The 24,784-nt window shown below is 39.4% G+C and overlaps 1 long non-coding RNA gene across 1 annotated transcript; it reads right to left on the bottom strand.

Annotated features, from left to right (window-relative positions):
- Nucleotides 1-6,512: 6,512 nt before the first annotated feature.
- LOC114801235 (uncharacterized) lies at nucleotides 6,513-7,449 on the bottom strand. The gene is made up of 3 exons (XR_003751472.1): nucleotides 7,403-7,449; nucleotides 7,095-7,250; nucleotides 6,513-6,530 (listed from the first exon to the last, which is right to left on the bottom strand). It is a non-coding gene; the product is annotated as an uncharacterized LOC114801235 (long non-coding RNA).
- Nucleotides 7,450-24,784: the final 17,335 nt, after the last annotated feature.

The following is a 24,784-nucleotide window of genomic DNA, read 5'->3' as shown; positions in this document are numbered from 1 at the left end:
GATGCTCCACCTGCTGCTCCACTGAAGGGTGCCACACGGGGCTGGGTGAGTTGCTGGAGATGGTGGTGGGTGTGTGGCGTGGAGGGTGGTGGACATTCTCTACAATAGGTGGGGGTGCTAATGCTGCGCTGCCATTTAGCTGGGGAATGTCCAGGCAGAGGGAAGGGTGGAAGTAGCCTAGGGGTAACACACTCACCTATGAACCAGAAGACCCAGGTTCAAGTCCCGCTTACTACCATTGTGTCCCTGAGCAAGACACTTAACCCTAAAATTGCTCCAAGGGGGGGGACTGTCCCTGTAACTACTGATTGTAAGTCGCTCTGGATAAGGGCGTCTGATAAATGCTGTAAATGGAAGGTGGGTCGGCGACCGAGGCAGATTCCCCGCGAGGCAGTCCCGGCAGTGCAATTGCTGGCTGGCGACCTCCCATTGCCCTGTTTCACCAGCTTACCCCTGTGTCGTCGTCTTCCTCCGCGCTGTCCTCACACCTCTGGGAGTGACATGGGTCTCCACGGACCTCGCGATGAACCTGGTGCGATGGGCAGAGTCATCCCGGCACCGACTGCCCAATTCACATCTTCACAACTTTGCCACATTCTGAAACAAGGATTTTATTAATAACTGAAACCAAAACCAGCACGATGGCTGAAAACAGGGGAATACAGGGGAGAGCCCGCAGGCGTGTGGTGATTGCCAGAACTCAAAACACACTTTAACAGGAACAGGTCAAGTTCACACACAGCGTCCACGAAACTGCGTTCACTAAAATGTCGCTGCTGCAGAAGGGGCGGCGTGACAGACTTTTAACCGCTGTGCGGATTGGGCACAGGTGATGTGTCCAGGTGCAGTCAATCCTGACACTTATTCTCCTGTCTGGATTGGGCACAGGTGATGTCTTCCAGTTGATGCCAATCCTGACACCTGTGGAACAAATATGAACAGAAGATGCAAAACTCACAACTAAAACCCTGAAGAGCCCCAGATATAGTGTTTTATAGATGCCACCTTCAGGTTTAAAACCATTCAGCTTTAACAGGTCCAGCCTGAGGGAAACCTGCACAATGTTTATCAGCTATTTTATTATTCTGACTGATCAGCGTATATTGAAATCTTGAATGCAAGTACCAGGTTTATCTGTGGTTCAGTTTTGCCCACAGGACATCTGCTGGCTGGATTAGTTTGGGCTGCAACATGTGCAGAATTCTGTGCTTCTAAATCAGTGCTGCTGTTTCATACAGAATGGTAATATCTGGTCAGCTGACCCAACCCACCAAAGGGAGATTATAAAATTCATATCTGGACCCATTTTCCTCTCATGAAACTTCACCATTTAAAGTGCAGGTATAGGTATATATTTAAAGTGGGTAAATAATAAAGAGTACAAAGTAAGTATTTATAGTGTACTTCAAAGGGTGGTGAAGAGCAGGTTTATAGTTGAAACCAGTGGGCTGAGCTGTCTGGCTCAGTGTGGTCAAGAGGCCTAACTGGGGTAGAGGTGGCGTAGCGAAGATGAGCGTCCTGTTTGGGTTTAAGTGCATATGCGTTTGTGATTAATGAAATCTGGCAAAAAAAATAATAACCCACATCCCCTGCACCACCCCTGCCCCTTTTCCACTCACACAAACACACATGCAGGACAAGTGTGAACACAAAGTGCAAAGTGTTCGTCTCTGGTAAACAACTCTGTACCTTAAAACAGACAGACAGGTCATCATTGATACTGTCTATAATTCATTTGAAGTGTTTTAACAATTATTTTATTTGATCATTTAACAGCCTGAAAGATACATGAATCAGGGGTGTTTAAAAAACGAGTCACTATGTACTGTTGATCAGTGTTTACCGTTTACTTGTGCATACTATGTGTAAGTGACCTGGTGCTTTCTGGGAGCAAAATAAATATCACCTATCATGTTAAATGTTAACAATATTCAGTAAATTTGAACCTGTAAAGATTTTGTGCATATTTGTTATTATTTTTCAGAAGAGCTTAATTGTATCCGGTCTTTCCTTGCAGAATATATTTATAGATTCATTAAAGTTGTTGGCTGGAGTAAAAGAGGCTACTGCATGTGCAAAGACAAAGCTGCTTCCTGCTGGCCTTTATCATCATGCACATTGTGTGAACATTTACAGCCCTAGTCAACAGGATTCACAGGAAATGCTGACCTGAAAGCACATGTATTCATTCTGTTAGCATCGGTTGTCTGCAAGTCTATATCTTAGTGGTTGGAAAAAATTAACCACATAAACCCCCTGTGTCTGAGTGATGGGCATAAAGAGATTTTCTATTTTCAGACAACAGTAAGTTCATGTTGAAAAAAAGGTTGAACTCAATCAAAATAGCTGGTGATTACATTTAGAAATATTCATTCCTGTCATCAAAAAAAATTGTTTCCCCTGGTCATTTTCTAATTTTACTAAGATCCACACATTAAAATGCTACAGAATTACATTAAAAGCAGACTGTAATCAAGAAAACACAATTATTAATAAATAGTTGGGTTTGATAACAACAAAAATGTACAGAGGAACTGTGTATTTTAGCTTTCAAATCCAGAACCATTTGTTTCTCAGCAACAGAATTCAGACAAGGTCTTGCCATGTACCTTCAGTCATGTACCCTCTTTAGGTGCAAACTATCATCATTAACTGTGCTGAATATAAAATTAAAGCAAGTAGTTGTGTAGTGTGTGATGTGGACTTTATGGTGCCCTTGAGTAGCACATATTGTCCAGAGAGTACAAGCTGGGTGTTGCATGCTTGTGTTGGCCACATCCTGTAGCAGAGCATGGGTATTTGCGTGTTTCTGACTGGTCGGAACAGTTTAACCACACAGGGACATGACCAAGTTCTGTTCTATTATTTCATCTGTGGACATTTATTAAACAAATATGTTATTAAAAGGTAATTGCATAAACCTGGGTATTAAAAGATAATGAAGACTGTCTGAATGGTATTGAACTTGAACTCATCTTCAAAATGGCAGAAAGAGTTTAAGATTTAAAAAATCCTGAGACAATTGACACAATTTACACCAAATTGAATATTTTAAGTTGCAGTATGTATTATATGGGCCACCTGGTGGTTTTATAATCAATCATATTGGTGGGTAGCATTTCAATACAACATTCAAAAGTTTATTTCTATGATAGGAAACAAGAACCTCCACCTCCCCCATCTGCAGACTGCCAATACACTCTCACTCCAAGTAGACAGCAGATCAAAACCATAAAAAATGCCAGTTTACACCTAGTAAAATTTGTGGAGGAAAAGAGTATATGTCTGTACTTTCAGAATGATTGACAGGAAATTTCAAATAGAATATCCCAAAAAGTCTCTCCAGAAGACACAACAGTGAAAGTGGTGGTCTTTTATGATGTATATTTGTGTCACAAGACACACTATACTGTCCATCTTCCATCTTGTTTGTTGCTAGGTTTAGGGTGTGTAAAATAGACTTAAGGATATTTTCTCTTGAACATGTTATTTAATTATCCTGTTATGCTGAGAATATACATGCTACATTATGTTAATTTCACGTACCTACAACACGTATTTCTACAACACTATGCCGACTTCACATGATAGTGAAACTCTCCACTAGAGGGCAGAACACAGATATTAGACCTGGAGGGGAATAAAAGTGAAAGTGAAGCGATTGTCATTGTGAAACACTGCAGCACAGCACACGGTAACACAACAAAATGTGTCCTCTGCTTTTAACCATCACCCTTGGTGAGCAGTGGGCAGCCACGACAGGCACCCGGGGAGCAGTGTGTGGGGACGGTGCTTTGCTCAGTGGCACCTTGGCAGATCAGGATTTGAACCAACGCTTCCTTAAACGCTAGGCCACCACTGCCCCCTCTGCATGGGTCAAATGCAGAGAACACATTTCATGTGAACCATTTGCTGTTTGTCCCAATGACAAAACAGTTACTTTCACATTGTTCATATTTATTATGCGGTGTCAGGATCACATTCTGTTTTGTACTTTTAGTACATCAGTAATATTAGAAAATGTCTTCTTTACCTCGGATGTAATGGGGTTGATTTCCACTTCAGAGAAATTCCTCTTCCTCTTCATGTTACAAGGTTTTGGGGCGCGACCATGTAAATTACACACAAATATACGCGTGTACTGATAAACGATGGCCAATGTGATTTGATATAAACACAAATATGAGTCTAGTAATAAAAAACTAATGATACTCACACTGCTTTATGAAAACTATGAATGCAAACATTGATCTAGATGCATATGCATGTCACATCTACTAGTTCATCAAAAAAAGCAGCCCACTTCTTGTCACATGATTCCATCCATGTGACTGGGAGCAACACGGAAACGAGGTAACGTGACTCCTATAAATTGGCAAGATGGCCACTGCCAGCCGCTCAGTCATTGATTGACATACGTCAACGAGACTCGGCTCCACTCTTTTCTCCAAAAAGTAAGACCGTTCCTGCCCTTATCTCATCCTCGCTCCTGAACTCCTTCCTCTAGTCCTGTCCCGTCCTAGATTGTACCCTAACGTGAACAACAACATCCGTGTGGTGGTGCGGCTTACGCCGGTTCGCGTTTGCACATTAAGTCGGAGGGGACTTACCTGCCTCCTTGCGTCCCACTGCACCGAGGTTCCTTGTCTCCTCCCACGCGTGCTTACGTTCTGGTCCCGTGGACCTTGACACTTCTCATGTTATAATGGTCTATTCAAAATTCACCTGTTCAAGTAGTTAGTTTGTGTTTATAAAGCAATTTTCTGGTGGCAAAAGGCTCCTCTGACAACTTGAAAAGGTCGATTTAATGGAGAGATGTAAGGCTACTAGGACATTATGTTTTTTTACACAAAAACAAATGTGACACATATTAGGTGAATCATGAGAAACTAAACTGAGATTAGAGAAGACAAAAACGTGATCAGAAATGCAAATAAGATCATGGCCACTGGTGGTTTCAGTCTGCTCAGACAGGGGTGTGACTGGAGTTTAAGACAAAAGCTTATCTGGTCCTAATCTAAATACAGTGAGGAATACAGAGGAAACATCTATGTCTGAAAACATTTATACTTATTGCAGGGGGTCCTCCAGTCCTATTTTAAGACCCTTGAGATTGGATGACCCATTGACTTGGTAGTTTTTATTGCAGAATGTTAAGGTAGACAGTGAGTTTTGTTCAGTGTGTGTGATGGGGAATGAACAAAGGCAAGGAACCAAATTGTAGCAAACACAGTCCACTTAAATAGTCACCAAAAAAAGAAAAGGACAAGGAACCATAAAGGTTCTACCGATGTCTTTATTAAAGGCCACGTTAACACATGCAAAGGAAGTCTTTAACCATGGAGATCAGACACCCACTAGCAAGTGCACCGGGACTTTATAGGGAGGGGATTTGGTTGTGCACAGGTGTGTTGTGTGAAGTGGGTGTGTCTCATGATTAGTGTGTGATCAGTATTCGGGTGACTATGATTGGATGTGTGTGTGTGTGTGCTTGTGTGTGTGTGTGTGTGTGATGAGCATGTAGCAGCAGGGGAGGTGCAGGGTGTCAGAGTGTGCCACAGTTAAAATGTGTGTTTATTAGATTACATTTGAGTCAGATTTATTAATGAATTGTTTCATAAAATTCCTGAGCTTATTTGCCTACTTATTGTTTACTTTTACATTTCCGACATTTACCAGACGCCCTTATCCAGAGTGACTTACAATCAGTAGTTACAGAGACAGCCCCCCTGGAGACAAGTGTCTTACTTGGGGACACAATGGTAGAAAGTGGGGTTGTGGTCTTCTGCTTCAGGAGAGTGTTTTACCCACTAGGCCACTAGCACATTGTAATGTATATGGGATTCCATATAGATTGGACATGTTCTGATATATTCCATGCAATGACCATGACTGAAAAAAATGAATGTTGCCATTATGTTTGAGTACCACATTATTAACAAATAAAATAATTAACAACAAATAAATAACATTTAAATAAATTACATATAAAATTAATAAATGCCGTTAAATTAAATTACTGTCAAAATGTCTTAATTTCATGGCAGTTAAGTCCTCATCACAAAGAACAAAAGCACCAGAGAAATATTTATAATAGAAAATTAAAAACTTTATTTTCAGAGCGATGGAAAGTTGTTAGATAAAAACATAATTTCTGCACAAAAAGGAGAATAATTTTTTTCAGGATTTACTTTAATATGCATTATTTGCACGAAAAGGTAACGTACTGTACTGTACGCATCCATCATCCACTTGATTGGCATTCTTGTTTTTGTGACATTTCTGTTGCTTGGAAAAGTGTAAAGTACTGTACTGTAATGTTCCTTCTTCATCCTGCAACTGAAACCAATCATTCAGATACTTACATAAATGAGGATCTTACATCTGATAAAAATGTTAAACTGAGAATTATTGTGGACATATTTACAGATTACCTAATAGCACATAAAGCCAAAAATTTGTCTGAATTACCTGATTTTCATCTCCTTGGACATTGTGTTGTGAATTATCCGGCCCATAACTATATTTTTCTTACAGAATAAAAATGATACATCAATGCAGGGAACACATGCAAATTAATATTGTATGCTGTAATATTTTCAGCATTTTACACAAGATTGACTAAATGTTAAATGTAAATAAATGTAAAAGTCTTACTATCGATAAAGATACATAAATACATAAAACATGTAATGTTTGGGGCAGTGGTGGCCTAGTGCTTAAGGAAGCGGGAGGAGCAGGGCAGGAGCCCCAAGTTGCTGCTGTCCACCATCTCATCTGGCATGAGACTCATCTGGCACCAATCTGCAGGGTGGTTATAAGGTGCTGTTGAGCAGCCCATCGGGGGTGCAATATTTTTATGTGGACCGTGCAATGTAGGAGTTCAGTTGTTTTCAGTTCTGGCAATCGCCACACGCCTGCGGGTTTGTTTCTGTTCTGCCCTTTTGTTTCCACTGTTTTTGGCCCTCACGACAATTTCCTTTGTTTGTGTTATTATTAATAAAATCACATTCCCAGTCTTTAAGGCTGATTGCTGATCCGACAGAAATATGAATTATCTCAGAAATATAAAGAAATTCACCATAATAACTTACTTTTAATGCAGAGCCAACATCCCAAAGCCGTCACAGCAGTAGAAGCTAAACACAAACCAGCTGTAAATACCCAACATCTTGAACTCAACACGTCTGGCATTTTAGAGCCATTGGTTGTAGAAGGTGACACTGTTGATGTAAAGTTATTCTTCTTTTCTAAAAAGAAAGAATTAGTAAATCACAAACCTGTCACTAAACCTACATGTAGACATATGCATTTTATTATAAATAAAACATTTTCTATACACATGAAACATGGGCGTAAAATATTCACTTTTCAGTAACTGTATAAGAATATTTGTACTCACTTTTAATAAGAAGCGAGTGAACAGTTCCAGCAACAGTAGAAGGTCCCTCTCCCGCGGTGCAGTAGTAGAAGCCTTCTGTAGAAGGAGTCATGTTGCTGATGTTCAGGCTGAAGCTCTGGTTATTAGGATTCCATGTTGCATTGATTCCTAATGTATTGCCCCAGATAAATACATGTTTCTCTTTCTCTGATTTCATGCTGACTTTGAGGAACGGCGCCTGGCCAGGTCTGTGCCCGAACCACTCAGTCTTGAAATGGTGTTTCTCACTGCAGTGCAGAATGACCTCCTCTCCAGCCTCTACTCTTGTTCTATTGTCAGTTTGTAAATTATTCCACTCTTGAGGGGTGAGAGCATGTCCACTGCAAACCACTAAAAAGTTTTTATTTAATTGTAATCAATTTAAACTGTAAATACACAGGTTCACTTCTACAATGTAAATAAATATAAACATGGTGATGCTACTCACATTTGTGCATGATTACAAGCATAAGAATTTTCTGCATCTTGTGTGTGATGAGTGTTGCCATATGCTCACGTAAAAAGGCAAGGTTTTATACTCCCAGCAGTAGACCACATCGGCATAAATGGTCAAGCAAAAATCTATTGGCTAACATGCCTATATCCGCCTATATCACGCCTATTGGATGATATTCACACAGAGAAAATTCACTGAGAGAAAATTCACACATGATACAGAGAGAGAGAGAGAGAGAGAGGAAGACAGAGAGAGAGACACTCAACACACATGCTAAATATTTAGTGACGAGCACCTTGCAATTAAACTGGAGGCAAAATTTATGTTTTTCTCTTTGTAAAAATTGTGGAAAAAAAGTGAATTGTCCTGGGTTTCCTTTGCCAGGACAGTCATGATTATGAAAAGCATAATACATCATGGGACCACTGTTGCCAACTCCTCAAAAAGGAAAGAATAATACCGTGGCAGAGTATGTTTAGAACTACAAATGAACTTTCTTCTGTCGTTACTTATATCACTTATATCACAGTTCCAACCCTCCTCTTTTAACCAGGCTTGGGAACAGCAAAAATACATATTTTTTATTTTGCTGAAGAGTCCAAGTCACCGGAAACAAGAGAACAGTGGACATTTTTTACCAAAACATTATTTTTGTATAAAATCTACATTAACAATTTAAACAGACCAAAAACAAAAATCTGCAAAAAATGTGAGAAAATGATGTCACTCCACGTACACGCAGGCTGTGCTGACTCACAGAAAGAGTGGCTCATCATCATTTTGGTCAAGGTTCTCTATGTTAGAGGTTCTCAGCTTCAGTCCAGTATGGAGTTAAGGCTCTGCAGGGACATCTGGTTTCTGAGTTCACTTTTTAACTCACTCATCTCACTCTCTCCACTTCAGCATTTGAGTAGTGCCAGGACATCACAGACACGGCAGTCATGGCAAATTCATGAAAACGTCTGATATCAGTTGCATCACTGAATTTGCAATTCTCACTCCAGAAGCCAAGTGCGTTTTTTTGTCTTATTCCATTTACTGAGAGGGATGGGACACCATTGCTGGACCATCTTGTCTATCGCTGCAGGGGAGTAGGCAACGATTTTAGCTATTATTAGAGGTGGGCATAGATTAATTTTCTTAATCTAGATTAATCTCACTGTAATCTTGGAATTAATCTACATTTATCTAGATTAAAATGGCTCATTTGAATTCTGCCGAAGGCATTCAGAATATGTGTGCTACCCAAATAATGACTAAAAGTAAGTCTTTGAGAATTTCTCAAGCCAGGTGGCACATTAGACCAGGGGCTCATCTCCTGTTTCCAAAATGCATCACAAACTGCTTGAGAAAGCTGTTCTACTATGATAATTGGTGATGAAAATAAATTATGTTCAATAAGATGTACTTGTGTTTACCAACTGTTTATTCAGTTAAATAGCTGCATCCATGTTACCACGTCACGTTTGATGTGGTCATTTCACAGTTCGAAGACTCGTTCTCGCCCCCTACGGTGCAATTCGGCTAGGTATAAATCCGCGCTAAAATATCAAGGTGAAAGTCATCATAGTGTAGCGGTTCTTCTTCTGCGTTGGGTAACTTTTTGATTTAGTTTCATGAACCACAAATGATGAGCTGACACCCAAGAGATTGTCTGTGCAAAGTGTACAGAACACAAAAGGCCAGGTCGCGTCAGAACATCGCGTCACACGTCGCGTCTTTCTGCACCTCTCTCTACAATATACAGTATTAAAAGAACATAAAACAATATTCACAAAATAACACACATGCAAAATATTCCTAATATGTACATAAATTAAAATGAAAGAAATTACTTTTTGCACACAAACCCCATGCACCTCTCACAGCTCACGCCATGTGTCCAAGAGACCTGAACCGGGTCTCAAAAACAAAATAAAAGTCTTTAGGAAATAAGAAACTAAAAGACACAAGAAAGAAGAAATATACTTATAAATCTAGTGTAACCATTTAACTCCGGCACAATAGCTTGTGTAGTATAGACCCAGCTCCCAACCCAACTTTGTGAATAGATTAACGGTGATATTTTTTTATCGCCCGATAAGAGTCTCACGTTAACGCAGCAGGTTAACGCCGATAACGGCCCACCACTACTATTTATACTATTGTTCCAGGGCTATTTAACGTTTCCTCCACATTGAAAACTGACATGTAATGCAACGCTTGAATGTTGTCTGGCAATCTCACCCTCAACTCATTAGTGAAGGAAATGATGAAGGCTACACGCCCATTTCTGACATTGTCTTCATCCTCTGGCACAATGTGGAGATCAGCTGCTTTTAACTCAAAAAAGTAACCAAAGTACGGTTTGGGACTCAGGCATCCATCTGTTGGCCCTTTGAGGACATTTATCAGCTGCTCACAGATTTTATCAGGCCGACCAAGATACTGTTGAGTATCTACCTGCTCTCCCTAAGAAGCTTTGATGTCCAACTGTACCTCACCCAGCGCAGACTTCAAAAAAGTCCAATACAAGGATCACCATACTGTATGAAACCTCAGCCATGTAGGAGTGTCACATCACTTGGTGACCTCGAAATGCAGCCTAAGCTCCTCCCACTGGTTCAAAATGGTCCAAAATAGTGTGTGAAACTGTGGTTTCAATGAAAAGTCAACATGTGGCACAGACCTTGGTTAGCTGTATAGCCTTAAATATTTTTTTTTACAATTGATGGCAGTGTGGATTGAGTGAAACTGTTATAAGGTGTTATCATGTTTTGATTTGTTATGTGTTTTTTGGCATAGAAGTCGGCCTTACAATACAGGCAGTATGCCCATGTAGCATCTCCAATAAAAGTTTCAACCAGCCTTTCAATTCAGGGTTTGACTTCCAGGGTTTGACTGAGGCTTTTAAAATTGGTGCAATCATCAAATTTATGTGCAATCATTTATTTTAGACAAAGAGAATTTTACATTTACATTACTAAGCCTGGGCAGAATCAGTCAGTGGCAGGTTCATGCATGCGTGATTCATTTGCATTGTGGATGCGGTGGGGTGAATATCTCCTGTTCTGGCTGAAAAAAACGACAAATCACTAAATTGCCAACACTGTCGAGGACAATAAAGGATCAATTAGTTGAGTTCCTCGTGAAAGAAGAACACTTTTGCCAGTTTATTTTTAAAGATCAGGGGATCACCAGCTCTCTGTTAATGACTCATATAAAGTTTGAAGATAAACATATACAACATGTACATCCCAACATTAGCAACAGGATCACAGATAGACCTTGGTCAGTAATGTGTGTAAGACTGATTTGTTGAGACATGCAGACATGCAAGAGAAAACAAATAGAACAGTTGAGCTTTCACTGAAGAAGTGCAGCAAAATCTTTACATTTGAAGTCAGGTCATCTGACATCTGAGTTTAGTTAATCTGGTGCAGGACTTTTTGTCATTGTTTTGCTTTGCATGTGTAACAAATTCCTGATCTTAATGCACATGAAAAGGGGCACTTCAGTCGCACCTTGGTGCTTCGAGATTTGAACCTGCAACCTTCCGATTATGAGTGCGCTTGAGTTTCCACCACTGAACTACTGTTTTGGATAATAATATTGAGTAAACACAATAAATCACATTACTTATTATGCCATGAGGATGGCCACATGTGTGTGTGTGTGTGTGTGTGTGTGTGTGTATGTGTAAGTGTGTGTTTCTAACCTAGGAAAGACATAGTAACATGGATGTCATAAGAAGGCCAGCTGGCAAAGACAGTATATTCTGCTGGGAAACCTTGAGATGCTACTTTGACATGTAGTACCTGCCTACCAAAACATTGCTGTTGACCAACACCATGCCACAATGTAAGAACGGTTTGAAGAACACAACCATCAGTTCAGGGTGTTGCCTTTAAATTCCCCAGAATTCCCAGTAAAGCATGTATGGGATGAGCTACTATCACCTCACAACTTAAGGGACTTAAAGAGTGTGCAACTGATGGCTTTTTTCCAGATACTGTGGAGCAGTGGTCTCATGGAATCCTTGCCTCAATGGTTCAGGACTTTGAATCTGGTGTCTAATTTACAAATGTAGATTTGGGTGTAAAAAGATTTGTTTGTGATTCATTCAGCGTCCATCTTCAGTCTCCTATCCGAGAAAGCCACCATGACTGTGGGTCCTGACTGAAGAGGTCCTGCAGAGATGTTTGGACATGTGTGGTTTATTTTTGCAGATGAACCATGCTGTCATTTTAACTGATTAAACACAAACATTGTTTGTTTTTCATGGTTTCTTTAAAAGTGTCTAGCAGTCTCATTTTAGAACTGCCGAATGATGTCCTGTCTTCATCTAACGTGGCTCATCAAGGTTCCAACCGGGTGGAACACTGTTGTTTGACACTATATTATGCCGAATCACACAGGCCAAAATGACCTTACACACAATTTATTTGGGTTTATAGATCAGAGTTACTTCAGCTGGTCCAACGCAGCTCTCCACTTTCTCACTTGTGGGGATCATAAAGGATAATTTCTTGGATCATCTCACCGTGGCCTGTGAATCTCCTCTCCTGACTGTCATATCAGAATATGATGACTCTCTAGCTCTTAATAAAGTCAGTCTCTTTCATTGTAACCTACAATGTTACATCAACTAAACAATGATTCCATTTATCCTGGATATGTACATTTTCTTTGACTGCTGTACACAATTATAATATAAATATAATGACATAAATTATGTAAAAATAAGATTTGTTATCCCATCAATACTGTCTCAAAATGAACCCCCACAAAGGCTTAATTTAAGGCAATAAATGTAGTTTATGTTGAATCATATTGGAAAAGATTTTCTGTCATTTTGGAACTTTCCACAGAAATACCTCCAGGAAGTACTAATAGACAGGTAATCATCCATTAAAAATGGTCATGTTTAAAAGTTTCCAGCTTGCCTTAATGACCTGATTCTTATTCTACCTGTAGAAATTATTCCCATTGCCACGTGCCTTTGGGTCCAGCTTGGTTCCTGCTTTACCTCCAATCAGCACCCTTTACTAGGATGGTGGAATAGCTGTGGTAAAATGACCCACCACAGGTTCACAGGTTAAACTGAACAATGCTGCACATTCCACAGAACAGCTCCATGCTTTTAGTCATAGGAGAAGCGTTTGGCCTCCTCTCCTTGGTAAATTGATTTAAACAGCCAATTCTTTAAATTGATGGCCAAATTGTGATTGTGTTAGGAATGGGAAGATTGACCGGGAACAGTGTCTAAGCATTCATGTGTGTGGGGATGTTTGGCTTGTAGTTGTCCAATCCCACAGAAATGTAATTTATTTTAATATGCTAAATATGTATTAATTGTGACCCCCCCCACACACACACACGCACATAAAAGCAAGAAATTAAAAGAAGCCAATTTTATATTATATTGTAAATGTTGTAAAGATGCATTCTACAACAAAAATGTGTTAGACATTTTTATTGAGGTTTTATCATTGTTAGTGCAGAATTTTTACAAGAGGACATAATCACTGCAAAACAAGTCAGGCTTGAGCTTGGTCGTGTGAAGAGGTAACTCGTTGTGTTTCACTGTGCTGTACTGTATTATAGTGTACCGTCCCACCTCAACCTGCAATAAAAAAAAAAACAATCATTTGATCAATAACATGTGTAAGGAATCACTGAAAAATGTCCAGAAAACAGCTTTATTTGTGTGTGTGTGTATGTGTGAGTTTGTTGATAAATATTATCAATATATTAGAGGTGGGCATAGATTCATTTTCTTAATCTAGATTAATCTCACTGTAATCTAAATTAATCTAGATATTTTAGATGAATCTAGATTAAAATGGCTAATTTGAATTCTGCCGAAGGCATTCAGAATATGTGTGTTACCCAAATAATGACTAAAAGTAAGTCTTTGAGAACGGGTTTCTCAAGCCAGGTGGCGCATTAGACCAGGGTCTCATCTCCTGTTTCCAAAATGCATCACAAACTGCTTGAGAAAGCTGTTCTACTATGATAATTGGTGATGAAAATAAATTATGTTCAATAAGATGTACTTGTGTTTACCAACTGTTTATTCAGTTAAATAGCTGCATCCATGTTACCACGTCACGTTTGATGTGGTCATTTCACAGTTCGAAGACTCGTTCTCGCCCCCTACAGTGCAATTTGGCTAGGTATACATCCGCGCTAAAATATCAAGGTGAAAGTCATCATAGTGTAGCGGTTCTTCTTCTGCATTGTGTAACTTTTTGATTTCGTTTCTTGAACCACAAATGATGAGCTGACACCCAAGAGATTTTCTGTGCAAAGTGTATTCTGTACAAAAAGCAAGGTTGCGTCAGAACATCGCGTCACATATCGCGTCTTTCTGCACTTCTCTCTCTCACAACTCACGCCATGTGTCCAAGAGAACTGAACATTAACATAAAGCATTCACAATTTACAATACTGCATTCCTGTACAAAAAGCAAGGTCGCGTCAGAACATCGCGTCTTTCTGCACCTCTCTCTACAATATACAGTATTAAAAGAACATAAAAAAATATTCACAAAATAACACACATGCAAAATATTCCTAATATGTACATAAATTAAAATGAAAGAAATAACTTTTTGCACACAAACCCCACGCACCTCTCCGGCACAATAGCTTGCATAGTATAGACCCAGCTCCCAATCCAACTTTGTGAATAGATTAACGGCAATATTTTTTTTATCGCCCGATAAGAGTCTCACGTTAACGCAGCACGTTATCGTTGATAACGGCCCACCACTACAATATATACAGTACAGCTCAAAAGTTTGGACACACCGCCTCATTCAATGTGTTTTTTTTTTATTTTCATGACCATTTACGTTGGTAGATTCCCATTGAAGGCATCAAAACTATAAATGAACACGTGGAGTTATGTACTTAACAAAAAGTGGAGACGTGTCCTCCACAGTCACCAGACTTGAACCCAATCGAGATGGTTTGAGGTGAGCTGGACCGCAGAGTGAAGGCAAAGGGGCCAACAAGTGCTAAACACCTCTGGGAACTCCTTCAAGACTGTTGGAAAACCATTTCAGGCAACGACCTCTTGAAGCTCATTGAGAAAATGCCAAGAGTGTGCAAAGCAGCATTCAGAGCAAAGGGTGGCTATTTTGAAGAAACTACAATATAAAACATGTTTACAGTTATTTCACATAACTCCAAATGTGTTCATTCATAGTTTTGATGCCTTCAGTGGTAATGTACCAATGTAAATGGTCATGAAAATAAAGAAAACACATTGAATGAGAAGGTGTGTCCAAACCTTTGGCCTCTACTGTGTGTGTGTGTGTGTGTGTGTGTGTGTGTGTGTGTGTGTGTGTGTGTGTGTGTGTGTATGTTGATTAAAATAAGGACATTTACGAATATACCTGATTCCCATCTCCTTGGTGTGTGTGGTGGGATTTCTCTGTGCTCTGGTTGTTTTTTTCTTACGTAAAAAAAAAGAAAAGGTAACTTCAGTACAGGGAATACAAGCAAATAAAATGGTCAGAATGCAACAGGTATGTAGGGATTTTTATGTGTATGTGGTGCTAATGGAAAATGCCTAGACGTGTATTTACCTGCTAAACAAGTAAAAAACGGCTATTTAAAACTATGAAATATGTATCTTTTCACATCAAGCTAAATTAACTTCAGAATGCTATTCATTTGCATGTTGGTTAATACACATTCTGAGCCCATCAGTGTTGGGGTTAAGAGAGACAGACTAGCATACAAATATCTGAAAATGTCAAATTAGGCAAACTGCAAAAAATAAATGCATTTAATGCATTTCAACATTTAAGATGGCAGCTTAGATCATAAAGTCATCACAGCCCACAAATCAAGCAACATAATGACCTACTTTTAATGCAGATCCCACATCCAAAAGCCGCCACAGCAGTAGAAGCTAAACACAAACCAGCTGTAAATACCCAACATCTTGAACTCAACACATCTGGCATTTTAGAGCCATTGGTTGTAGAAGGTGACACTGTTGATGTAAAGTTATTCTTCTTTTCTAAAAAGAAAGAAATAGTAAATCACAAACCTGTCACTAAACCTACATGTAGACATATGCATTTTATTATGAATAAAACATTTTCTATACACATGAAACATGGGCGTAAAATATTCACTATTCAGTAACTGTATATGAATATTTATACTCACTTTTAATAAGAAGCGAGTGAACAGTTCCAGCAACAGTAGAAGGTCCCTCTCCCGCGGTGCAGTAGTAGAAGCCTTCTGTAGAAGGAGTCATGTTGCTGATGTTCAGGCTGAAGCTCTGGTTATTAGGATTCCATGTTGCATTGATTCCTAATGTATTGCCCCAGATAAATACATGTTTCTCTTTCTCTGATTTCATGCTGACTTTGAGGAACGGCGCCTGGCCAGGTCTGTGCCCGAACCACTCAGTCTTGAAATGGTGTTTCTCACTGCAGTGCAGAATGACCTCCTCTCCAGCCTCTACTCTTGTTCTATTGTCAGTTTGTAAATTATTCCAGTCTTGAGGGGTGAGAGCATGTCCACTGCAAACCACTAAAAAGTTTTTATTTAATTGTAATCAATTTAAACTGTAAATACACAGGTTCACTACTACAATGTAAATAAATATAAATATGGTGATGCTACTCACATTTTTGCATGATTACAAGCATAAGAATTTTCTTCATCTTGTGTGTGATGAGTGTTGCCATATGCTCATGTAAAAAGGCAAGGTTTTATACTCCCAGCAGTAGACCACATCACCATAAATGGTCAAGCAAAAATCTATTGGCTGATGTGCTAACAGCACAAAAATGGCTTTTACAGCGGATACACGAAGTGGCCACATTTGATTTTAAACTTGCCTTTTTGCAGCTTGCCTGAGTTTCTGCAGTGATCCAACAGCTGATAAACACCTGAAGTTTTCAGATATGGTGTGACTGTGGCGATGATAGTGGAATTCCAGAAACCACCATTCTCTCACCATAATTCAACTGTAGAGACCTTTTGTGAAGCCACCAGTTCATTGGTCAGCCCTCACCTCTTGTCACACTCTCAGCTCATCTGCACTGTCTGCCTTCAACATCACACTGTCTTAGCTCACATCAGCTTCATCACCTGTAGATGTCTTCCTCAATCAGCCCCTGCATTACCCAGCATCACCACTGTGTATTGAAGGACTCAGTTTGGTTCATGTCACGGCCAATTCTTGTGATTGTGAACGTAATGTTTGTTGGCGAATGTGCTGAACTCCATGAATCCTGAACACTGCTTTTTGTTAGCAACACTTAAAACTGGATCCTCTGTCCCTCATCTCATAACACCTACTTGTTCTTGGGCGCCACCATTTTCCAAGACTTTAGGTGGGGCAGCAACATCTTTATCATCAAAAAGGCACAGCAGAGAATGTACAATTGAGGAAGTACGGCCTTCCACAGGACCTGCTGATTCAGCTTTGGTCGTCTCATACATTGCAAGTAAGTTGTGTTGTCTTTTTCAAAATGAGTATTTTGTGTCTGTAAATAAGTCCTTAGTTTTATGTTTAAAAAAAAACACTCTGAAGTCCCATTTGAATCACATGGCCATAAATTAATTTTCATACTATTGATAATAAAGATCTGCTTTATTTGAATCTAAAATGTTTTACCAACCAATCTATAATAGTTTATGGACACTGAGGCCCAGTAAATGTATGTCAGTTTTCATTGTGAATGAATACAGTGCTCTCATGACAGTATCACAGAAAACTTTTAGTTTCAGGTATTAGAGGTTCATTTTAAATGCATGTTGACCACATTTCAGTATGGTCAACAACAATATGTCATCTTACACTGTTCATTTTATGACAAAGTCTGTCTGATTGTCAATCCATATGACTACGTTCACTGGCTGCTGAAGTGAATTACAGACCATCTACAAAGGCTGTGGGTGGGAACGAGCAAGCAAGTGAACAGTTTGTCTTTGAAATGAGTGTGTTGGAAGCAGTAAGCACTGACATGTAAAATGTGATTGCTGTCATGGCCTCTCTAAAACAGCATGTGGGATAATCCTGCCCTGCAGCTGTCAGAACAAAATTATATAGACAGTATACAGTGAACCACTCAAGAACCAACCAAGCAAGAGGTCCAAAGAAGGAAAAATGGTGAACCGGTGACATGTTCATTGGTGGTCCACCAATGAATGAGGGGAGAGCAGGCTGATTTGAGTTGCCTAATCCTGTTGAGGTGCAATGGTGACCTAGTGGTTAAGGAAGTGGACTCATAATCAGAAGGGTTTGGGTTCAAATCCCAAACTGCCAAGGTGCCACTGAGCAAAGCACCGTCTCCACACACTGCTCCCTGGGCATGACAGGAGCCCTAACAGGTAAGGAAACAGACCTGTTATTTAAAAGGTTTCTGGTTTGAATCCCAAATTGCCCAGGTGCCACTGAGGTACTGAAGTACCACCCCCACACACTGCTCTTAAATGCAGAGACCACATTTCACTCTGTGCACTGGGTGCTGTGCTGTGGTGTGTCACATGTGACAACTAAACACTTTCACATATTGTTGAAAGGGTTCATGTTTGTCAATGACACTTTGCTGTTTTAGAGGCTTGGATTGTATAGCTTAACAGTGTATAATTCTACATTTCATGACAGTGGTTGAAAAATAAGAATGTATATACTGTATTTGGACTAGTGTAATACCAAAAATAATATCTCGAAATGACCCACTGACCAGCTCACAATGTTGTACTTCAGACAATAAATGAAGTTTGTTGAATCTAATTTTTTAATAAAAAAGGTTTTACTGTCAAACTGACACATTCTACATCACAAACAACAGGTATATGAATAAGAAGAACTAAGAGATAAATAGCAAACGTTACAAATATTGTGTGATTTATCAGTAAAGAAAACACCAAAATGTAGATTTCCAGGAATTATTTGAAGTTGGCTTTGTTGTGTGGTAAGGTGCTGTAATGTACGGTTCCATCATCCAGCTGATTTACTTTTTTATTTCTGGGATGCCTTTGTTGTTTGGAGAAGTGTAAAGTACTGTAATGTAAGGGTCCTTCTTCATCCTGCAGCTGAAACCAATCAGATATATTTAAAGTGATATAAGAGAAAAATGCATGAAGTTAATATTTTATTTATTGAAGCTTTTATTAAAACAATCAGCTGAATTACCTGATTTCCATCTTGTTGGTACGTGTGGTGAGAATTCTCTTTTTTTTCTTACATTTAAAGGAAAAAAATATTTTAACTGAGTAGCAAACAACTGAGCAAAAAAACCAACAGGTTACTTTTAATAAAAATGGTAAATTAATCATTTTAAAGATAATGTTCCATAATGCCTTACTTTTTCTGTGGTGGAGGCAGCAACCCAGTGCAGTCAGAGCAGTGCAGGCTGAACATAAAATCGGTGTGAGAGTCCAACAGATTGGGACCAGAGTCGATGTAGTTTGAGAGCGATCAGTAATTATTAAAGTTGATCTGGTTGTTGTTACTTCCGCCTTGTCTGTTAAACAGCAAGAACTATTTATTAGTGAATCGCTAACTAATATATTAGAAAGTAAAGCATCTGTTTTTCTAAACAAAATCTGCATAGAATACATCTGCACATTATCAACATCAATAGCATCACTGGAAAAGAATCATATATGAAACCCAGAATGTTTGTGGAAGTTCTCACCATGGATAACAAGGATGTGAAGGGTTCCAGTGACGGTTAAAACACCTTCTCCAGTGGTGCAGTAGTAGAAGCCTTGTGTAGATACAGTCATGTTCTTGATAGTCAGACTGAAGGACTGGTTATTAGGATTCCATGTTGCAGTGATTTCTGGTGTGTAGCCCCAGGTAAAAAATATTTTGTCTTGATTATCTGATGTTTTGTTGGCTGTAATTTTGAAGAGCACTGCCTGGTCTGAATGCCCGTACCAGTCAGTCTTCTCGTGGTGTTTCTCATCGCAGTGCAGTATTACTGTATCTCCAGCATTTACTGTTCTTGTTATTGCTTTTTTCTTGTCTTTCAGCATCTTGATCTGTTCTCCAGGCTTGGTAGTATGTTCACTGATAACAACTTAAAAAGAAAATGTTCATATAAACAGAAGAAATAAAACACATCTTTAAATCAGCAAATTGACAGTTCACATAAAAGATTTTGTATGGTTTCTTGTACAATAGTTGAAAGGAATAATAACAGGGTCATATTGTTGGTTACTTACATTTAATAATCATCATGAGCAGAAGAAATTTCTCCATTTCACCTGAAGTGTTTTGCACCACCATTTGCTTACAGGAAAAGCCCAGGTTTTATGTACCAAGCAGTAGACCGCACCACCATAAATGGTCAAGTGTAAATCTATTGGCTGATGTTCAGACAGTATTGTATAGAGCAATTTGGTATTTACATCTATTGGTTAAAAATTCCACTCGTGTGGAAATAGAATGGAAACATTATTTATGCAACGCTTGAAGTCAGAAGATTTTGGTCATGATCACTAATAAACAATTCTAATAATGCGTACAGGATGCAGTCTACACACTCACTGAGATCTGGAGAATTTGGAGGCCAAGTCAACACCTCCAATGTGTTGTGTTCCTCTTGAACCATGTTTTCAGAGTGGCAGGGCTGGTTAACTTGTACAAGGGGGGAATTGTCAAAATAACATTTACATGAATGTAGGACCCACCAGGTAGCGCCATTTCCATTTCATGTTTACCCATATGTACCTTCCCATGTGTGTCCCAGTAGTATTATTTAAACCCCTACTTTTCTCCCTCTGTTGTCACTCGTCTGCTGTACACAGGCCTGTATGTATGATTCCATCCACCTTACTTTTCATACCTGAATTTTTCTGTTCATGTTTATTTTCAGTTCTTGTTAAAATATCTTAATGTCATGCATTTATGCTTCCTGCAACCTTTAACACTCAAAGAGCCATTTGGACCCAGTTTCCACAAAAGAGAAAAAACAGGGAGCAAAACGATGAAGATTTAAACCTGGCCGGACATGATCAGGGAAAAGAGAAGATCTGGTCACCCTGACTTAGCAACAATTCTACACAACTTACTTATCTTAAAGTCACTTATGCAAATCATTAAACAGTAAATAGGTGACAGGTATTGAATTGCTACACTAATTGAACAAATTAATAGCTCTAGTGAGAGTGCCCAGGTGATTGGCATTTTCGCATAAACGGCATTTGTGATGCATATTTTGAGCAACAAAAAATCAAACCCATTGCATTTTAATGTTTCAAGATTACAATAATCTTCGAATTTCAAACTACAATAAAAAAACTGATCAACATAAAAAACACTTATTATTATTATTATTATTATTATTAATAATAATAATAATTTGTAATTATTACTTTTCCAAAGCCACAGGGAGCCACAGTGTGAGGATGAAATAGCCGCGGGTTGCTGAACCCGCCATAGTGCATTATGGTGCCTTGTCCTCCCCAAGTAGGTTACACACACACACACACACACACACATACATACCTGCGCGCTCACATGATGTAAAAGAAAACCTGATTCGTCAGACCAGGACAACTTTTTCCTTTGCTCTGTGGTTGTCACATCTGAGGGCAAGCGCACATGCCAACCTGCACTCACCATGTCCATCAGCAGGCCATGACCCCGTTGTCCTGACCATAATGTTGTGGCTGATTGGAATGCAGACAAAAATGTATACATGTATATACACACACTCAGAACAGTTTACACACTACAGAGGATCTGGAGACTATGGCCGAGGATATTTTCAAGAATCTAATGCAGGAAACATAATTGTTCAACATAAGTTGTTACGTCCTTTGGGCCGTAGAATGGTTTTGGGGTGCTCTGTGTTGTGCGTGTTTAACTTTTAGGCTGTCTGCTGGCGGAGGTTGGGATTATGGTTCCGCCCACCGATTCCCTCGTAAACTGCCAGCCCATCAACACACAGGACGGGGACTACTTAAGGACCATTCCAACCACCAGTTGAGGCTCGAGAGGTGAGTTTTGGAGTTTGGGATTGTTGGAGATGAGCCTTTGTTGTGTGTTAGTGATTAATGTGGTTAGTTGTGGCTTTGTTGTGTATTAGTATACTCATTTCATGGTGTGTTATCCTCCTGTGGATTGTTGTGTTGTTGTTGTATATAGCACTTTAGATTTGGTTGGTTGTTCACTACTCACTTTAAATAAAAGCACAATATTTCACTTGGCCTGGTATCTGTGTATTCCCTCCGCACACATTCCCCTTGTTTGTTGTAATGTTTCCCAAGCCCTAGAAGAGGACGTGACAAAGTAATATTTGGGTAAACGTGTTAATAAGTGTGACAATTGTGTTTTTTTTTTTTTACTACATCCTTGCCCCAAGCTCAAAGGCTTCTCTAATGAAATCTTGTCACAGTCTTCAGTGATGAAGATGGTCTTGACCAGGGCTTCCTGTCTGGGTCTGGACCACGAAGTGGTGGAATCACTGCACGGCTGTATCCAGCAAGGAGAAGTACAGAAGCACCGTTTGTTGTCATCGCATTCCAGCTGCTCCCATTAGGGGTCAGTACAACAGATCAACCGGTCTGGTCATCCACACAAATTATTTGGTGGTAAAGTTTTATGCCGGATATCCTTCCTGCTGCAACCCTCCCCGTTTACCCAGACCTGCAACCAGCATCAGGAAATGCACTGTCAGTGGCTGGGTTGCATGTTGCAGACCATTATTCTTTGAGAAAACTCTTGTAGAATGGGGCTTTTATAAAAAGATTAACAGGGAGTGAGATCATCATGTACATCAAAAGCTGCCCTTGTGTAGAACTCTGTCCAGGGTGCACAGCCTAGATGTTTCATGCAGTTGAAGCACCAGTTTCCACCTGGTTCTTCAGTGTCCACCTGGTGCCCAAAGTGGACTTGTGACTCCAAATTGTGTGTGAGCGGTGTATGCCATGCACCCAATATCTTGGGACAGCTCGAGGCTGCCCGAGCCTAACCCCCAGATATCCTCTGTATTTTAGCTTTGTAAACTCAGGTACAAGCACAAAATGTTCATGAATATTGATTGCTTCTGTGATTTAGTGTTTCAGTGTTCCAGTTTGATACATTTTCAAATGTATCAAACATTTTAAGACGTTTTATTACAATAACCTATTATAACTATTATATTAGCTATATTAGAATGTTCCACGCAGTTTTATCATGACTTGTTCCTTCCCTAAAACAGCAGCAAATATCAGTGACACTGAGTATGTACATTTCCATGAGTTGTCTGTGGATGGAAAAAATAAAGCATTGACATTAAATCTGTGCACCACATCAGTGGCACCTAAAATGACCCGACATACTTTGAAGTGAAGAAAATTAAACTCATTTGAAATTATGATCAAAATGCTTTACTGTCATTCTAAAACATTCCACACCACAAAGAACAGAAGTTTTAAAAAAAACTTGACATACAATCAGATATTCAGAGAAAGAGGATGTTGATAAATTATTTTAATTTGCCTTTATTGTTTGAAAAGGTAATGTGCTGTACTGTACAGCTCCATCATCCAGCAGGCTTACTATTCTATTTTTGGGGCGTCTCTTTTGTTTAGAAAAATGTAAAGTACTGTACTGTAATCTCCCTTCTTCATCCTGCAATTGAAAACAATTATTCAGAATCAATTATTTTAAATACTAAAACTGATAAAGGCTATGCACAATTATGTGGAGCATTGATAAATATGATGTAGAGTATACAGCTGATAAAACATGAAGGCAAGAAAATGAAATTTGCATTAATTACCTGATTCCCATCTTCTTCTTTTGTGTGGGTGAGTTCCATGTGATTGATTTTTTCTTATTTTTAAAGAAAAAAGTGCTACATGAAGCCAAGGAATACAGGCAAATGCACAGCATGTAAACTGAAAATGAAGAAATTATATATACACACACACACACACTATACACATTGTGAATAATAACAGAATGCAATGATGTGGAGGTGCCAACTTCTAATATTTTATTCAGAATAGAACATAAATTACGGAACAAAAGTTTAAACTGAGAAAATCATTTTAAGGGAAAAATATGTTGATTCAGAATTTCATGGTGTCAACAAATTCCCCAACAGTTGGGACAAGGCCATTTTCACCACTGTGTGGCATCTCCCCTTCTTCTTACAATACTCAACAGTTGTCTGGGGGCTGAGGAGACCAGTTTCTCAAGTTTAGAAATAGGAATACTCTCCCATTCTTGTCTAATACAGGCCTCTAACTGTTCAATCGTCTTGGGCCTTCTTTGTCGCACCTTCCTCTTTTATGATGCACTATGTTCTCTATAGGTGAAAGTTCTGGACTGCAGACTGGCCATTTCAGTACCCGGATCCTTCTCCTACGCAGCCATGATGTTGTGATTGATGCAGAATGTGGTCTGGCATTATCTTGTTGAAAAATGCAGGGTCTTCCCTGAAAGAGATGACATCTGGATGGGAGGATATGTTGTTCTAGAACCTGAATATATTTTTCTGCATTGATGGTGCCTTTCCAGACATGCAAGCTGCCCATGCCACACGCACTCATGCAACCCCATACCATCAGAGATGCAGGCTTCTGAACTGAGCATTGATAACAACTTGGGTTGTCCTTGTCCTCTTTGGTCCGGATGACATGGCATCCCAGATTTCCAAAAAGAACTTCGAATCATGACTCGTCTGACCACAGAACAGTCTTCCATTTTGCCACACTCCATTTTAAATGATCCCTGGCCCAGTGAAAACGCCTGAGCTTGTGGATCTTGCTTAGAAATGGCTTCTTCTTTGCACTGTAGAGTTTCAGCTGACAACGGCAGATGGCGCGGTGGATTGTGTTCACTGACAATGGTTTGTGGAAGTATTCCTGAGTCCATTCTGTGATTTCCTTTACAGTAGCATTCCTGGTTGTGGTGCAGTGTCGTTTAAGGGCCCGGAGATCAC

This window comes from Denticeps clupeoides, chromosome 12 (genome assembly GCF_900700375.1).
Source record: "Denticeps clupeoides chromosome 12, fDenClu1.1, whole genome shotgun sequence".
Taxonomy (NCBI): domain Eukaryota; kingdom Metazoa; phylum Chordata; class Actinopteri; order Clupeiformes; family Denticipitidae; genus Denticeps; species Denticeps clupeoides.
This window is presented reverse-complemented; position numbering and strand designations above follow the sequence as displayed.